General features: G+C 43.9%; 1 protein-coding gene across 4 annotated transcripts in view; it reads left to right on the top strand.

Moving 5' to 3' along the window:
• Positions 1-19,192, top strand: part of CSMD1 (CUB and Sushi multiple domains 1) — a 1,678,033-nt gene that overhangs the window by 982,063 nt on the left and 676,778 nt on the right. The window contains exon 1 of one of the 4 annotated variants that reach the window (XM_053286227.1): positions 7,551-7,663. The exons of the other annotated variants lie outside the window; for them this stretch is intronic. The gene's annotated coding sequence lies outside the window, so the exon portion shown is untranslated. Of the gene's footprint in view, positions 1-7,550; positions 7,664-19,192 lie in introns of those variants that run through there. 4 annotated transcript variants of the gene reach the window in all.

Genomic DNA, 19,192 nt, shown 5'->3' with positions numbered 1-19,192 from the left:
TTATTATTATTATTATTATTATTATTATTGTTGTTGTTGTTGTTGTCCTCTATATTTCTGTAGACCATTTATAGAAGTACTTTTGTTTGGATTACAAACGCTGAGAACTGCATTAAATCCATAAGTCACCGTGCAATGCTGCAGTGATCACACTATCTCAATCAACGATCTAGTCACTCTTGACATTTCTACTGAAGAGCACACAACTAACACTTAGTGTGAATATGTTGTAGGTATGCTGAAGGAGTCAGGATCCATGCATGCATATACCACATATGCACCTCATTTTCCCCCCAGAGCTAGAAATGTCTCAGTGGCTAAACTTTCGTGTTACCAAGGCCATCTCCAGGCTATATATCTTTTTCCCCATGTTTGACAAGACTTTCTCCCTTCAACTCATTTTATTGTATAATGACCATACATGGTAAATTTGAATAATAATAAATTTGAATCTGAGAACAATCTGCTTTTCTTGGACATGATGCAATTTTGGAATTATTGATCTGATTATTTAGTGTTAAAACTAAGTTGAGAACAATAACAGTTAAAATATAGTTAATTCAGAATTTCTGCTAAAAAAACAACCCCTAAATAAATAAATAAACATGTCCCCAAGCATATTCCACTGTTAAAGTATGAATGAATAAATCTTTATTTCAATCAAAGACTAGAAAAAGGAAGGAAAACTAAATAACACTAACATAATGCTAATCTAATACTCATCAAAGAGTTTAAGTATAACAATTAAAATATAGTAACAAACATTCCAGTCGATGTTCTACCTTCTGTCGAACCTTCCCTGCTGTAAAACAAAACTTTGTGCTACACTTAAAGATAACAAAGCTATTTACACGCACAGGCAAAAACGGACTAAAGAAGCCAAGCCTGGTTTTTCCTGTGCATGTGTACTGCCGGGATCAGGCCTGATACTAGCGGCACCTTGATGGCAAACCCGCCTCTAGAGCCACCTTCCTAAATGAGGTTAGTAGAGCAAGCACTCTCCTAACCCTGTTTTCCAGATCATCTGCCAGTCCCGGCACAAGCAGCCAGTCTAGCAGACTGCAGGGCTCCTGGTCAGCTTTGGGGGGGGGGCGCAAAAATGCCACTGACTGCGCCCCCCACCCCCTTTTTGTGCCCCGAAAGCCACGGCAGTGCTGTGTCTCAGTTCTGTGCACCACGATATCTCCGCCGGCACGTCCGTCACATGCACTCCATGCTCTGCTGAGTGCTCGCCTGCTCAGCTCTTCTCTCTGCTGTGGAGGATCATCATCTCTATCGCCACACCACCAACAAACATCATCGTCACTGGCTCAGTTGTCGCTAGGGATGTGCGAAACATTTCGGGTACAGAACAATCTGTACCCAAAACAGCCAATTTCGGGTGATTCGGATCTGAACCGAATCACCCTACTAGCCCTCCGAAATTTTTCGGAGCTGAAACGAATCACCCCCATTTCAGCTCCAAAATATCTGTTGTTTTGGCCCTCCATTTTGTGGCCAATAAATGCCTTCTTCTTCCCCCTCCATTTTGAGCAATGACGTTTATTTGAGTTTCCCACCTTTTTGCCTCCCATCGACTTCAATGCAAAAAGGTCTGATGTGACGTCTACTCGAATTTCGGGTCCCAGGGGCAAAATAGTGGGGTGGGGTGGTAGTGCCTAATGGGTGGAGGCTACCACCCCAATAGCAGGGGGATTGGGCAGAGGGCTGATTTTTTGTGAATATTTGAAGTTTTAGTGTCTTTGTGGCAGATTTGGGGCATAACGTGGGACCAGGGGCAGAAGAGTGGGGTGGGGTGGTAGCTCCTAATGGGTGGAGTCTTCCACCCCAATTTCAGAGGGATTGGGCAAAGGGCTGATTTTTGGTGAATTGTTGAAATTTACATGTCTTTAAGGTTTTTCCTCATAAGGTGTAATGGAGATTTCAGCAGCCCCATAACTGCACTTGGGGAGTGCTGGGGTGGCCCAGAGTGATTGGTGGTGTATTGCACATAGGGTGCCAACCACCCTCATGGGTTGCTAACCCATGGCGTACAGGGTTCTGTTGTTTCTGAGGTGTTCTGAGTGTGGATTCTATGACAAAATATCAAAATATCTTCTGAATCAATCCAGATGCCTAGCATAGATCTTACTCACCACACTTAATAGGCTTAAGGGATGGTAATTGGCAGGATTGTCTCGCTTTCCTTTCTTATAAAGGTGAACTGTTATTGCAATTCCCCAGTCTTTTGGCACTTTCTTTTTACAGCAATTGATTTTACTGCCAAAGGCCAGCATGGGCATCTACCAGTCCAAATTATCTCTAATTATCTCAACTGTTATCAAATCATTTCCAGGGCCTTCGTGTTTTAAACTGATTCACCAGGGAACCTACTTCTGATGTTGTTACTGGTGGCCATTTGGGTATCAAATCTGTGTCTAGCTCAAGAATAAATTAATCAACCTCTTCTGCAGCATACAAATTACAAAAATAATCCTCCTACATTTTAGGTGGGATATGAAAAAGTGAGCAAGACAGACCACAGGGTGGTTGCATTTTAATAAGTTGCCAGAAGACCACAGAATTTTTTAGGCATGCTGCAGCAATCAATTACTGCCATGATGTTTTTAAAGCATTTTTCTTTTTGGATTTTAACAGCAATTTGTATTTCCTTTTCTGGTTTAAAAGCTCTTGAGTAGGAGGATTTGTCAAACCTCAATAAGTTTGATAAAGCCTAATAAATTCCTTCTTTGCATTATAGCATTCCTGATCCAACCATTCCTTAGACAAACAGGCTACATTTATAACTTTCCTTGTACTAAGTGATGTCAAAACTGGCCTTAAGACCTGAATTAAATTTTCATAAAGGTCTATAAAGTACAATCAGAGGGGCTCTAACCCCCGGACTTTGGGGCACTGGCCCGGGGGGGGGGCTCCAAATGCCTGGGGGAGCCTTCTGCTGCCACCCTGCACCTGCCACTGCCGCCCTGCTGCAAGGCTGAACCACCAATTTCTAGATGCCAAGGGTGGGAGATGAACCAATCAGGCCTCCCCGGCCTCCCCGCCCCATAGCGGTGGCAGTGGTAGCGGGCGGAGCAGGAGTGGCCGCTGCGTCGCAATGCTCTGTTCCAACTGCGCATGTGAGCTGGAGCACCTTGCAGTTCTCAGGGGCTAATAGTCAGGCCCAGCAGCCACTCCCGCTCCACCTGCTACCACCACTGCCACCACAGGGGGAGGTCTGCTTAGCTCACCCCGACCCCTGGCAGCTAGAATTATTGAAAAAATCAGCAGTTTGGCTTCAGAGCAGTTTGGCTGCCACCGCTATGGCACACAGCCATAGCACACAGCCATAGCAGTGGCAGGGGGGGCCTCACGGTGGGTGCGGCCTAGGCGCCAAAATTACGTAGGTGTGCCACTGAGTATAATTTATCATTTGCCAATCCTGCAATATGCACATTTTGCAAGAAATCTGACTAGAGGGCTGAGATATCTTGTCTCCTTACCCTCTCAGACCACACTGTACTTGAGTGGGTTGAATTTCAGCCACAACATTTAAATTTTCGGGTAACTCCCAAAATGGCTGCCTTTCAAATGGACTAAACTGTAATAGCCCAGGAAGATGATCACTATCAGGGTGATTATAAACTTTAAAGTGGTCAAAATAAGCTAGTATGTTCGTGAGACCATAATATATTCAATCATGGACATTTTAGACCCAACCCAATAAGTGAATTCTCCAGGGAAATCATCAGGTGCTGCACCATTGAGCAAATGCAACTCCAGTTTGAACATGCATTGTGCTAGACAAAAACCTGCAAAGTTTGCAGCCTCATCCTTTAACGGCTGAAGAGCAGAAGAGGCAGGAACATCTTCTGTTTGGGGTTTTAAGCTTCTGATATAATGATAAATCATTCCTACCCATTCTCCCATTGAAGTCTCCTGCAATTATAGTAAAGGCTTGGGGGGGAAGTACGATGCAACCTGTTTACGTATCTCTCAAATTTACCCCAAAGTTTTTAATTTGTGTACTCAACCTTATTGATGGTATATATACATTTATCAGAAGGAAACTGGCACTATAAAATTTAATCATAATCGCCATTGCATAGTATTTCAAAAGTGAGTAATATCGATTGATGTCTGTAGAGAGAGAAAATTAATTGTGTCCCCAAGCATATTCCACTGTTAAAAGTAGTGCATTCAGCTACTTTAGGTGGCAGGATTGTTCATTCAAAATTTGGTATCTGTAGGAATTTGGGAAGTATGATATTCAGAATTTCTTCAAAAAAAAACCCCAAACATTTCTCCAAGCATTTTTCTGGTGTAAAAAGTAGTGCATTCAGCTAATTTCAGTGGCAGTATTGTGTATGCAAATATTTTAGGTCATCAGGAAGTATGACTATTTTTCACAAATTCTTATATATATATGATAAATTGGCAAAAAGGGAAGGTAAAAATCCACAAGTGCCATAACTAAAATGCCTGGACAAGTGAAAAATATCCAATTTGTTTCTACAAAAATGATACTATTGTTTCAATTATGTCTTACCCACTTTCTCTAAACAAGATTCTCCTTCAGATCTTCCACATTTCTATTTAGCATTTGCTACATAGACTATTTGCTGGATAGCATATCTATTATGAGCCAGAAATAGCTGCTAACGTTTTTTTTTTTCTATTTTGAAGGCTTTTAAGTGGTCATTTTACATTCCTGCTTCTTGCTTATTAACTACTCCTCTCATTTCAGTGTGACTGTGCTTCTTCTTTCTCTCCCCTGGTATCTGTCTATCTATCTATCCATTCCCCTGCCACACACACTTCATTGCTACACACACTTCATTGCTTTGTATCTCAGCTGTTCCATTGTGAACATAATATAGTAGTGATTGCCCGACTGTGCTTACAATTTAAGAGAAGAAGAAAGCAGAACCATTTTTAATATACCCTTTCTTATTAATATTTGTTCATGTGAGTATTAGACAGAGCCCATTTTCTGACTTCTTTCTTCCCTGCAAGGCAAATCATATTATTTCAATGATCTTCCCTGTGCTACAAAAAGTGTAAAATGTATTCATGTACATATCCAAAGTGACCAAGGTGTCAGGGTATTTTAGAGAATGCCTTCTGCTTCTGGATCCCTACCCCTTATTAAGATCTTCTGGAGAGGTCCACCTGTGGTTGCCACCAGTTCATCTGGGGGTGACTCAGAGTCTGGCCTTTTCCATGGCCACCCCAAGAGTTTGGAATGAATTCTCTGTTGTTGTAAGAGCTTCACCATCTCTAGCAAACTTTAAAAGAGATCTCAAGACACCACACTTGATCAACTATAGGTGAGTTTTGTTGTTGTTGTTATTATTATATTATTTTAACTGGTTTTAATTATTTGGTGTTAATCTGGGGTTTATTGGTTTATTTTTTTCTGTGAACTGCCAGGAAACATTTTTATTTGGTAGTATAGAAATGTAATAAATAAAATATGTGGTGTGGAATCCATAACATCTTTAAGTCATGCCTTCTTAATAATCCATATGGGAGGGTTCTGTTTATTCCTATTTGAAGTGAATGTTATAATCTCACAGTGAAATAACTGAATTTGGAATTAAGGTGTTTTGGGAGGTTTTTGGGTACTAGTTTGAGGCTACAGCTGCTGACATAGAACTTCATAGGCCTTCAAGCTCCATGGAAGGCTCTTTTGTAAGAACAAAAGAAACCCAGGATTTTATTCATAGAATAGCATACTTAATTTGAGATGGACTTCCAATGCAAATAATCACTTTTAGTACAAGTTTTGTACAATAAAATGGGAAGTTAGTTCAGTCTCTTGTGTTAAAGTTGGCAATCAAGTTAACAGACAATTTAATTCCTGGAAACATCTAAGGATGGCTTTTCCAGTAAACGACCAATTTCTCTAAATCACCTCAGGCCTAGGTCATGCTAAGCTTTTAGCATCATTTCTTATAAATGTTTATTCTATTGTGTACAAATGATATTAATTCAGGTGGACCTATTACAAGAACAGAGTCTTCCATTCTAATTTTTCTCCTTTTCCAGATTAACAAAAAAAACACCAAACCCCATTTTAGCAAAATTACACTTCAAAGAGTTTATAATGAGTGGCATCTATTATTATTGTTGTTGTTAAAAATATTTATACCCCACCCCCTCAGTGCACTACTGTTTGGGGTGGCTTACAACATGAATAAAACACATACAATATATCTAGACTAGGACAAAGCTCCTTCCTGTTACGTCTATTTCCCTTGAGTCCCTCTCCCACTGCAGCCACCCATGCTGCATCTCACATTGTTGCTGAGGGTTGCTTGACCTTCAGGAATAGCTTTTCTAGTGACCCTGCAGACTGCATTGAGGAAGATGGGGCAAAAAGTAAAAGTGTCATTTTGAATGTTAGCCAATATTTCTTCCTCTAGATCATATTAATGGGGCATTAGTTGTGTCTGGCTGTTGATGCATTTTCTTCTTTCACTAGTGAACCTAAAGGCCCAGGGGTGAAACTATCATTGTACCAATAGGAACACAAGCTCTTCTGGGGTCTGGGGCCACCTTGCTCGCTTCCCCCTGACACCCTCCTTCTGCTGGCTGCAGCTCTTTCTTACTGCCCTACCAGCTGGTTAACACTGCTGCTGCCTGTCCAATGCCTGTGCTGCTGACCTCCATCCCACTGCCTGCTGCCCAGTGCCTGCTCGCCACCTGGCCTCCTCCACTGTCAGGGTTCATAGGACCAGCCCTGCTGGATCAGGCCCAAGACCCATCTAGTCCAGCATCCTGTTTCCCACAGTGGCCCACCAGATTCCTCTGGGGTGCCCACAGGCAAGAGCTGAGGGCTTGCCCTCTTTCCTGCTCTCCCTGAAACTGATATTTTGACCCATCTTTATTACGGTCTTAGACCAGCATAATTTTAAAAGCAATTAAAGGCAATTTAAAATGATGAAGTCTATACCTTTTATCATAAAGACTGTGAGGTTACTATAACATTACTGTAAGATTGCTGTAAGGCTAAAATCAATGAGTGGGTGTAAAAAGTGGAAAAGGAACTGTAAAATTGCTAAAACAGAAAGTAGCATGAGGACTACAGAGTCACAGTAGGGCAAAAATCTATAAGATGCTGTTAAAACTAATTTGCATGCTATGAAATTGCTGAAATGCAATGCTAGAATCTGTAAGACAATGTCTATAAAATATTAAAAGATAGACTGAAACAGTAAAAGCAAGTGGGCTGAATAATTAAAGGATTAGTTCTTGCTGGCAGCCAGAGCCCAGCAAATTCTGCACATTGTCGCACAGAACTTGGCAACTCTGTATGCTGTAGAGGGATTACAGCCTGAGTGTAATAGGAAGATGTAGGATTGGTCTGAGCTTCCTGGTGACCTGTCAAGTTCACTGATCAGCCCCTCCTTCCCCTAAAGAGTGAACTTCCCCTAAAGAGTGAACTGGAAGTGTACCCTGTCCTGACTGACAGGTGGTGACCTCTAGGGATCAGCCACTCAGCACACAGTGGGTGGGACCTAGAGGGCCATGAGGCAGGAAGAGAAACATTTCTTTGTGCAGAAGGATCTAGGTTGGGCTGGTAGCCGGACAGGTTGCCAAGGAAATGGCAGCTGAAAGGAGGACTGCAGTTCTTGGAAGATAAGACTGCAGGGGCTTGAATTCTCTCCTGGAGTTTGGGGTGAGTTCAAGGGCAAAGGAAGCCAGGGCTTTTGGCTTCTAGAACTTTAGCCTAGGGAATTGTTTGTCACTTTGCGTTAGGCTTTTATTTTCCTTCCATGTGCTCTGTATATCCCTGCAACTGGTCAATTGTTGTTTTACCTAGAATATAATTAAGCTAATGAAGCAATAGCTGGTGTTCATCCATGTAAACTTTAAAGGTGCTTTTGTATTTTCTTACATCCATATCCTTTGCAACTGGCTAACCACAATTTTTAAAGTATGCCACTCCAAAATCAGCTGGAGTCTGTCATAAAGCCCAACTGAAGGCTTTTTCTGTGGCAGTACGTGCAGTGAAGAAGCATTTCTATTCTGCATGTATTACGTCCACAAGTTCATGTCCAGCTGAGTTGTTGAAATCTGTGAGGGGACTGACTCGTGTTCCCTCCTCTCTGAACTTAGATTCTTCTTTTAATAACTGTTTTGTGGATAAAATCTCTTGCATTGGAGCCGACTTGGACTCCGTGGTTAGTTCAGGGTCAATTGTAGAGGTGTCCAGTAACTCGTCAGCTTTAATTAGAATTGATCAGTTTCAATTTGTGACTCCTGAGGATGTGGACAAGCTCCTTGGAACTCTTTGGCCTACCACCCGTCCTTTGGATCCATGCCCAACATGGCTTATAACATCTAGCAGGATGTTATCTTTCTGATTAAGATGGGTGGTATCTTCTAATTAGAAGTGACCCATAAACACCTAACAAGTGTCAGGAGTCACAAACTGAATCTGATCTTCTCCCTTTTGGGGACTTTTCTCTTTGGGGGGAGTTTTTCCTGTACTTTTTGGATTTTCTCCCTCTTTTTCACAATGTTCCCTAGGTTTGGGGTTCAAGCTATAGTCTCCTTTAGAGATTTGTTTTGAGTTCTGTCCTCTCATCCTTTGCTGACACCTACTTGTAGACTGTTGTGGCAGAAGTAGACGCAATGCAGGTGGAAAAGAATAGCTTCTTTGCCATACGTATTGCCTGGGCATAGATCTTCAAATTGCTCTATGTTGTAATCTGTTGGGTTCCAGTCGAGTCTTTCTCCACTTATGCTCCAGTTGTCTACCTTGCCACTTCAGCTCCCGTAGTTCTTCCATATACTAAGGGGCCAATTTTGCAGTGGGTCAGAGAGGACACTTAGGAGCAATCATGTTTACTGCCCCTGTGAGTTTGCTATTCCAGTTTTCCACTAGAGCATCAACAGAATCGCTGGCAGAGACAACACTAAACCCCTCCAAGGCTTCTTGGAATCCTAATGGATCCAACAGCCTTCTCAGGCAGACCATCCTAATAGGCCCTTCAGCCCTGCAAAGGTGCGAAGTGACTGTGAGTCCAACCTTAACCAGATGGTGGTCCGTCCACCAATTGTAATAAAAATTACAAATGGTTTAATTTTTTGTTGTCATTTATTTTGTTCTGTTGTAAACCGCCCAGAGATGTAAGTTTTGGGAGGTATAAAAGTATGTTAAATAAATAAATAAAAATACTTAATAAAATATACTGCAATCTAGTATCTCTTCATCCATGTGACTGAAGGCAACACTGACATTTATCTTGGCAAACATATTTCCTAAACACTCATTTTCCTGTACAAGTAACCCTTCCCTGCCTTCTGCCATGCAAGGGTGCTCAGAACCATCCTAGCAGTAACCTTTGTATAACTGAAAGTATGTTAATTTACATAGGAGTTACTTCAAGCATTTCTGGCATTCAGAACTAGAAATGTCACATGGGGATATTCAGGTTTTTGGCTTCTATGTGACAATTTTGCCAAATATATTACATTAAATAAAAAAGGATTTCCCCCCCATTTATAAGGCTTAGTGTGAGGTATATTTTGATGCTAATTACATTGAAATTATAGAGCATTCTGACATTTCTTAATTGATATGTTCAATCTGGGTACAAAGGTTCCTAAAAAGCATACCTGAAAACATATATTTTTCTGATTTCTATAATTACTGTTCTCAGTTGTATGTCTATTTTGCTCAAAGCTACATAGCTATAGCTCATCTATCTCAAGTTAAACTGAGAACAGTCCTTGCTATATATATAAATACTCATTTAAAAGTATGATGGGCCCTGTTCTAAAAGCAGGCTAAGAAAAACAAAATGGTGCAGCCTTTTGTTAGGCATTAATATTTTAAATGCACACTTCTCAATCAGTGTTGGCCTAAGAAGTTTGAGCACCTGCCTGAGCAAGAGCTCAAATGTCACCTGTGCCCCCTGCTCCATTGCTGACCACTGTCTCAGTGGCAACACACAACAAGCCTCTCTGTCCTGCTCCTGTACTTGCAGCACTTGAAGAAGAAAAGGACAGAGCAAAAGAGGACGTGTGGAGGTGAGAGCTGGAGAACTGGAGGATGAAGTGGTTTGTTACGTGCTACCACTGAGGTAGGAGACAGTGGTGGTCAACGCCTTAGAGGAGGACTGTGAGGAGGACAAGAAGGAGGCTGAGGCAGCCAGAGCAGTGAGCAGGGGATGCAGCTGCCATTTCCCCACCCCTTATAATCAACCGCCTAAAGCAACTGGCTCAGATCACTCCACTATGGGGCCTGTCCTGCTTGTTCTTCTAAATTTACTTCCAGTGTCAACCTATCAACAGATTAAAAGTTCCTTGTTAAGAATTGTGGTTGGAATAGAAGGAGCTTCTGTATGTACAGAAAGTGTTCCCGCATGTATATGGGGAAGAAGTTTGCTGGATTTTCTTTCTCTCTGTAACCCTCATGCTGCATCAAATGCTGATCTGTAGGATCCTCAGCTTCCTGAGCACTACCAGGGACTGGACTTAGCTGCTCAATTAGGAGAGTGTCCTGGTCCTCAATGTGCCACATGAGGAACATTCATGAGGCAACATCTCATGCAGCCATTTAGATCCTGAATATAAATACTAAAGCCTGCAGTTTCTAGGCTGGATCCTAACTTGCTTGAGCTGGAAGTCTCCACAGCAGCTGCCATGCCCTATCTTGCATTTGAATCCAGCTTCCTTTTGTCCAATAGTTGCATTGCCTGAAGCCCGGTCCTTGCTAAGATCTGAGCAATGTGTGGAGAAGCCATTATAATCATCCAGACTGGATTTTATTTATTAATCTATGTTATAGATTTTCTGCCGATTTAATCTCAGCCCATTTTTAAATTAAAAATGAAAATTAAAGCAGCCCATTTTTAGCTATTGAGTATTTTCACCTTTATTTGTATTTTTCAGTAATTAGGCCAGAGAAAATTATCAATTCAGTTTCATATCCACTCAGATTAAAATATATCACCTAAAGTACAGTGCTTTAGGTGTGACGTGCACATACATTTCACTAATGGTTGCGCAGGGACTGTGTAACTCCTTTTGAAACATGCTGTCTGTATTACATCGAAGTGGTGGGTGGTGAGTGGGGGGATGCTTTCTACAACGGATGTAAAATTAGTCTGAAGGCAAAATGAACCATTTCTGCCTGGGAAACTTGCCAAACTGAAGGCCTATGAAGCATTTGGTTGTTGTTATTTTTAATTATACAAAATATGAACGATCTCTGCATTTGATTCTGTTAATGGTTGTATTCCATTGTGCTTGAAATATATCACCCTTTGTATTGTGCAATAATGGGTAGGGTTTGGCAACCTGCTTTTTATATTTGTGTGTCTAATATCTGTAATTGCATATTTTGGAATTTTTAAAAAAAAGATGAGAGGAGGTGCCACATTCTCCTGAGACTGCTGCTTGTTGTTTTTACTGGTCTGTGCTGCTATGACTGAGAGCGCTTTTTAAAGGATTAAGTAAAATGAAATACCTCTTAAGATATTATACCAAGTTGTATACCATTTAATTATCTTCCAGATATATTGCCCTTTTTTCGAGTGCCCATATCCCCATATCTCAGTGGTAGAACACCAATTCTAGGTTCAATACTCGGCATCTCAGTTATCGAAACACCTTGGATAGCAGGACTGGGAAATGGATCTGCAAGGTTAGATTGAGCACTGACTTGGTTCCATATAGAGTAACTTAATATGTTCACATATATGTAATTGCCTGCCCCAACCCCCACCTTATCCCTTCCCTTAGTACTGCCACTTTTGGTTATTCATTCTTTTTACCACAGTTCCATAACTAGCTAGTCTCCAGACAGGAGCATAGCTACTATAGGGACGGTGGGGGGATTGCCAAGGGGCTGCGGGTGTCCTGGGGCTACCCACTGCCTCCCCCTCCACTGTTAGCTGAGGCTCACCTTGCGCTGGTTGCTCTCCCGCTTGGTTGTCTCCACTCTAGCAGCCACACCAGTTCTCTGAGACAGAGCTTCCCTGACCCCAGCAAGGACAGGTGGTCTCTTTAAGGCAGGCCTGTTCTCGCTGGCATCTGAGCAGCCTTGCCTCACCAAGCCAACACAGTGAGATCATCAGATTGTGTCAGCTCAGTCAGAGAGTGGCATAGAGTTGGGACCAAGCATATACTTGCATCGCAACAAGAAGGCACTGCCTACCTCCGCTGCTCAGAGAAGGTGGAGGCCCTGTCTTCAGTCTTGTTCCAGGACCCCCTCCAACCTTGCTACAACACTGTCTCCAGGATTCTATCTCCTCTATCCAGAAAACATAGGTTTAATTCATCAAGAGACTTGGCTAATTAATGTGAGGGTAATTCTTTTCCTAGCAAGCAAAGTTGCCCGCTTAGCTGGCGAGGTACCCCTCTGAGTATTGCAGAGCAGATACTTGCATCTTGGTTGAGCTTTCAAATTCAAAAGTAATTTCCACTGCTTTCTGAGCACAGATTATCTCATCAGGGCTTTGGATCTCAAACTAGAAGCAGCTTGATTCAGTTTAACAGAGGTGCCATTAGCCTAACTAAAGGCATAGTGTATAAAAATGGCCCTAACAAGGCCCAGATAAACATTGTTTATATGAAATTAATGTTACCTAGCTCTTTGAACCAATAACTCTCCTGTTTTATTGCTACCTTGTGCTTACTTTCAGGGTATTGGGATACTCAACTAATTTCTTTGCATGTCACCAACTAATTTTCACAGTTGTCCTTTCTGCTTGCTTGTATCTCACAAAATTTTTGTAAGGTCTTTGCAAAGAGACCGATGTGGCCAAAGATGATAATTGTATATGGCACCTGCACAAAACACTGCAGATGATGGCCTTTGTGTAGGAAGTCTCGTGTTTCTGGTAAGCAGGTGCTACCTGTCTCTTAAATTCTGTCATTTATGTTACTCTTGTGTCCTGTGTTTTTAAAAAAATCAAAACAATTGTACAGCAAAGGTTATGCAGTGCTCAGGGCCACTGGTATTCACAAGAAGAGAAGACAGATTGTATTACAAGTAGGCATGTGAGAAATGGGTAAAGACGATATACATATGCAACAGGAAGTTACTACTGCAGGCTATTTGAGGGCAGTAAAATACATTGTTCTATAAAGGTTATTATGCAGACATACATTCTGAATGTATAATATCAATAGTGGTACACTTGCTTTTCAAGTATGTACACTGGAGGCAATCTCTGGGAAGAGGAAAACTTTTATGATAAAGCCTGATCATTCCCCATATCATAGCAAGATTCCCCATATCATCCCCCATATCATAGCAAGTAGATAGAGACACAAGTTTTGGGCAGTATAGAAATATTATTTATATATAAAAATATGCACTGGCAGAATGGATTGTAGATGCCTTGCCCTGGAATTACCTACATTACATACATACATACATACATACATACATTACCTACACCTAGAGAGCCAGCGTGGTGTAGTGATTAGAGTGCTGGACTAGGACCGGGGAGACCCGAGTTCAAATTCCCATTCAGCCATAAAACTAGCTGGGTGACTCTGGGCCAGTCACTTCTCTCTCAGCCTAACCTACTTCACAGGGTTGTTGTGAAAGAGAAACTCAAGTATGTAGTACACCGCTCTGGGCTCCTTGGAGGAAGAGCGGGATATAAATGTAAAATAATAATAATAATAATTAATAATTAATGTGAATTAGAATCTCACTGCAAATATGGTTGTTAATATGTGTTTTATCAGCTCACTTGGGGGTAATAGGAAGAAGCATGAACTTCTGCAACCTTCCCTCCCTCCAAGATCCACCACATATCACATTCTGTTCCAAGTAGTATCTTACTGCCTAATTTTTAGTGCTGATGTTTGTAACTCTTAAACATACTGGCTGACGTCCAGACTAAAATAGTTTTAATGCTATGAATCAGGGGCAATCCTAGTCAATTTCCCCTTCACTCTGAAGCCCTCTGTGCCTTCTGAAAATATGTCTCAAGGCTGTAAAACTCTCAGGAACATATCGTCAGGAGGCAGTGGACTTCAGAGGAAAGGATAGGTCAACAGAAATCATATTGCCCGCACAGCACCAGTGCAGTTTTAAAGCACCAGTGCTGTGTTAGTCTGCATGCCAACTATTAACTTTATTTAATAGTTACACTTATTGGTTATCAGTACATATGAGGAGTCATCGAAATCAGATTTTCAGGCCAATTGTTGGGCAGTTAAGACTGCATGGCAGACTATTTGTAACAGGAAGAATATTGATATGAGATTTCAGCAATGTTTGGATAACCATCACCCACTTTGTCCTGTTATGTACTTATTAGTTAAAACACATAAGTTGGGAGATAATGCAAGTAAAAAGGCTGAGATGGTAGCAATTAAGGTTAGACCAATTATCTCAGGATGTGATGGTCCAGCAGACTGTCTGAGCTGGTTAATATTTACAATCTTGTCACCTTTATTGAAATATGTGCAAGCTCACTTATACAATACCAAACAGATGCCAGAAGCATTGCAAAATGTAGATAAGAACAATAGAGAAAAGTGTATGGAGAGTATTGATGTTGAGGCATTATATACAAATATGGATAACGAAGAAGCTAGAAGGAGTTTAATACAGTTATTAGTGGAGAATAAACAGGAAATAGAGTGTTATGGTTTAACTGTTAAGGATATTGATGCACTAATAACAGTTTGTTTGAAATGCAATGTGTTCAAATTCAACTAAACACAAAACAATGGGGCTTTGCAATGGGAAATCAGCTGCCCCCTCTGTTAGCTATAAGCTATAGGAATTCTTTAGATAAAATATGTGTTGATCAGAACATCATACTATACAAGAGATTCATTGATGATATTTTAATTATTACAGAGACTACAGATCATATGCATCATGTGTACAGGGAGCTGAATAGAGTATAAATTTGACCAGGGAACAACCAAATGATCAGTGATGGTTACCATTCCTGGATACAGAAATATGACTTAAGGAAGGTGCTACAGGAATAGTACAGGAAACCAGCTAAGAAAGAGTTAATAATGAACAGTAAGTCAGCACACCCTCAGGTGATTAAAGAGCAGCTAGTGAGAAATGTTTATTCAGAGCTGTGGAGTCTCATCTAATGAGCTGGTGGAGTTTTCCAAGAGGAAAGCTGAAGAATTAGTCAGAAGGAATGGTTATAAGCTCCCTATGAAACAGTCCAAGAATACAAAATTTGAGAAAGAGTTACCTATACCCAAAGTTCCTTATGTGACAGACAGATTCACCTGCCAAACACAAAAGATCTTGAGGAAACTTGGCTTGAAGGCTAATGAGGTCTGTACAGATTCTGTACAGCTAGTAAGGTCTAGGCTTTATGATAATAAATGTGAGAAGGGTTGGGGCGGATTGTTTGATTTGTGAGAAGGAATAAAGTATTTGCCAAATTAAAGGAACAGTGTTTGCCTGTCTGGAATGTGAGGAATTTTACATTGGGGAGACAGGAAGACCCCTGCTAAAAAGGTAAAAGGAGTATTTGGCAGACATGTAATATCATAAAAACTGATGAACTCCTGGACAAAGCATATGAAGGAAAAACACTGAGGAGTTGTGCAAACAAAGATTTATTTATTTATTTATTTATTTATTTATTTTTGCATTTATATACCGCCTTTCATTAAAAAGATAACCCCAAGGCGGTTTACAAAAGTTAAAAACATACAATAAAAACACAATAAAAACATCATATTAAAAGTACAAAAACATATAAAAACAGGCATAAAAACAACACAACAAATACAACAAATAGAAACACAGAGAAGCCGCAGTAGAAAACAATCATGTAAAAGCCTGGGTAAAAAGCCAAGTCTTTAAAAGCTTTCTAAAAGCCGTGATGGAGTCCGAGGAACGAATGGCCGCTGGGAGAGCATTCCAGAGTCTGGGGGCAGCAACAGAGAAGGCCCTGTCCCGAGTGCACGACAACCGGGCCTCCCTCATTGTCGGCACCCGGAGCAGGGCCCCCTCAGATGTCCTCGTCCAGCGGGCAGCAACCCTTGGGAGCAGGCGGTCCCTCAAATACCCTGGGCCCAAACCGTTTAGGGCTTTAAAGGTCAAAACCAGCACCTTGAATTGGACCCGGAAACGAACCGGCAGCCAGTGCAGCTCTTTCAAAATGGGAGTGACATGTTCCCAACGGGCAGCTCTGGATAAAACCCTCGCTGCCGCGTTTTGCACTAGCTGCAGTTTCCGGATATTCTTCAAGGGCAGCCCCACGTAGAGCGCGTTACAGTAATCCAGCCGCGACGTGACTAAGGCGTGGGTAACCGTGGCCAGATCTGCCTTCTCGAGAAAGGGACGCAGCTGGCGCACCAGCCGAAGCCGTGCAAAGGCACCCCTGGCCACCGCCTCCACCTGAGCCTCCAAAAGCAGAGCTGGGTCCAGTAGTACCCCCAAGCTGCGTACTTGCTCCTTCAAGGGGAGTGCAACCCCATCCAGAACCGGTAAAATCTCCTCATCCCGATTGGCTCTCCTACTGACCAACAGTACCTCCGTCTTATCCGGATTCAGTTTCAGTTTGTTAGCCCACATCCAACCCATCACGGCCTCCAACCCCCGATTCAGGACATCCACCGCCTCCCTAGGATCAGATGACAAGGAGAGATAGAGCTGAGTGTCATCCGCATATTGCTGACAACTCAGTCCAAATCTCCGGATGACCTCTCCCAGCGGCTTCATGTAGATGTTAAACAGCATGGGGGACAAGACCGATCCCTGCGGGACCCCACAGGCCAACGGCCAGGGGGCCGAGCAGTAGTCCCCCAGCACCACCTTCTGAACCCTCCCCTCAAGAAAGGACCGGAACCACTGCAACGCAGTGCCTCCGATTCCCATACTCGAGAGGCGGCCCAGAAGGATACCATGGTCGATGGTATCGAACGCCGCCGAGAGGTCCAGCAGAACCAACAGGGACGCACTCCCCCTGTCTAGTTCCCGGCGTAGGTCATCCACTAGAGCGACCAAGGCAGTCTCAGTCCCATACCCGGGGCGGAAGCCAGATTGAAAAGGGTCCAGATAATCCGTATCATCCAAGACCCTCTGCAGCTGGGACGCCACCACACGCTCCATCACCTTGCCCAAAAAGGGGAGGTTAGACACAGGTCTATAGTTGTCCAGGTTGGAGGGATCAAGGGAGGGCTTTTTTAATAGAGGTCTTACCACCGCCTCCTTGAGGCACGATGGCATCCTGCCCTCCCTTAACGAAGCATTAACGATCACCTCCAGCCATCTACCTGTCCCCTCCCTGGCAGCTTTTATTAGCCATGAAGGGCAAGGGTCAAGAGCGCACGAAGTCGCCCGCACACTGCCCAGGATCTTGTCCACATCCTCAGGCCGCACCAACTGAAAAGAATCCAACACAACGGGACCAGATGGTACCAGAGGCACGTCTGCCGGAACTGCCAAAACTCTGGAGTCCAGGTCAGCACGGATGCAAGCGACTTTATCTGCAAAGCGACAGGCAAACCGATCACAAAGAGCCGTAGATGACTCCTCCCCCATTGTCCGGGGGGATGTGTGGAGCAATGTTTTCACCACACGAAACAGCTCTGTTTGCCTGCACTGAGCAGACGCAATGGAGGTGGAGAAAAAACATTTCTTCGCCGCCCCCACCGCCACGGCATAGTCCCTAAAATGGGCTCTAGCCCGTGTTCGATCGGATTCGTGACGACTCTTCCTCCACCGTCGCTCCAGCCGTCGTCCGAGTTGCTTCATCGCCCTAAGCTCCGAGGAAAACCAAGGAGCAGAACGGGCTCCACCAAGCCGGAGAGGGCGCTTGGGGGCAACCGTGTCAACAGCCCTGGCCATCTCTCCATTCCAGAGATCAACCAAGGCCTCGACAGGGTCACCAGCTCTGGACACTGGAAACTCCCCGAGGGCCGTCTGAAATCCAAGCGGATCCATAAGCCTCCGGGGGCGGACCATCTTAATCGGCCCACCACCCCTGCAGAGGGCAGACGGAGCAGTCAAACTAAACCCCACCAGGTGATGATCTGTCCATGACAAGGGAGTGATCTCAAATTCCCCCACCTCCAGATCATTTATTTCCCGATCGGCAAAAACCAGATCCAGAGTGTGTCCCGCCACGTGGGTAGGGCCCGATACCAACTGAGACAGGCCCATGGTTGCCATGGAGGCCATGAAATCCTGAGCCGCACCCACTAAGGGGACCTCAGCGTGGACATTGAAGTCCCCCAAGACAATAAGCCTGGGGGAACCCAAGGCCACCTCCGAGACCACCCCCGCCAGCTCAGGTAGGGAGACTGAAGTGCAGCGGGGTGGTCGGTACACCAGCAGAATCCCCAGCCTATCTCGGAGGCCCACCCTCAAGGACAAACACTCAAAATTCTGAGATTGCCTGACCGGGCACCTGGAAACGGGGAGGGTCTCTCGAAAGATGACCGCAACGCCTCCTCCCCGACCCTCGAGGCGGGGCTGCTGCACGATCTGGAAACCTGGAGGACAAAGCTGAGAGAGACCAACCCCGCCCAGCGCATCCCCCCCCCGCCCAGCGCATCCAACCAGGTCTCCGTCACGCATACCAGGTCAGCACGCTCATCCACAATCAAATCGTGGATGAGAGATGTTTTTGCGTTAACTGACCTGGCATTTAGCAGCAGCACCCTAATCCTCGAAGGAGTGTTCACAGAGCTCCCTAGGGTCAGAGGGTTGGGGGAAGGGCCGGAAAAAGGAACAGGCCTCAATTGCCTGGACCGTTTTCCCCTGTAACGGCCTGCCCAACTCCCACCGCCATACCTCCCTCTGCCCGCTACCCGTGATATTACCGCCCCCACTCCAGACCCACTTTTTTGCTCTCCCAGACACATCTCCCCAGACTATTCCACCACGGCTACTTGGCTTAATTTAAAACCAAGACCAGACTCATACAGTCCCTGCTGACTTCTTGCTTGGTGGAAGATGGATCGTCAAGGCAGGAGGAGAAGATCTTCAGGGCTCAAGGCAGCTCGCCCCACGGCTGAGAGCCCTTATGCTCTCGCCCTTCGGCTCACGCCAAGAGGCTCACGCCCCTGGCCCAGCCCCAGCTTTAAAGCCACAGAGGCTGAGGGTAGATGGCACACACCTGGAGAAAGAGGTGGGGCAGAAGCCCAAACACAGTCACTGCCCTGCCAAGATGTTCCCTCTTCCCTTCCTCAGTCCCTGGCCCAGCCCCAGCTTTAAAGCCACAGAGGCTGAGGGTAGATGGCA

The sequence above is a fragment of the Hemicordylus capensis genome, chromosome 1 (genome assembly GCF_027244095.1).
Source record: "Hemicordylus capensis ecotype Gifberg chromosome 1, rHemCap1.1.pri, whole genome shotgun sequence".
In the NCBI taxonomy this organism is placed as follows: Eukaryota; Metazoa; Chordata; class Lepidosauria; order Squamata; family Cordylidae; genus Hemicordylus; species Hemicordylus capensis.
This window is presented reverse-complemented; position numbering and strand designations above follow the sequence as displayed.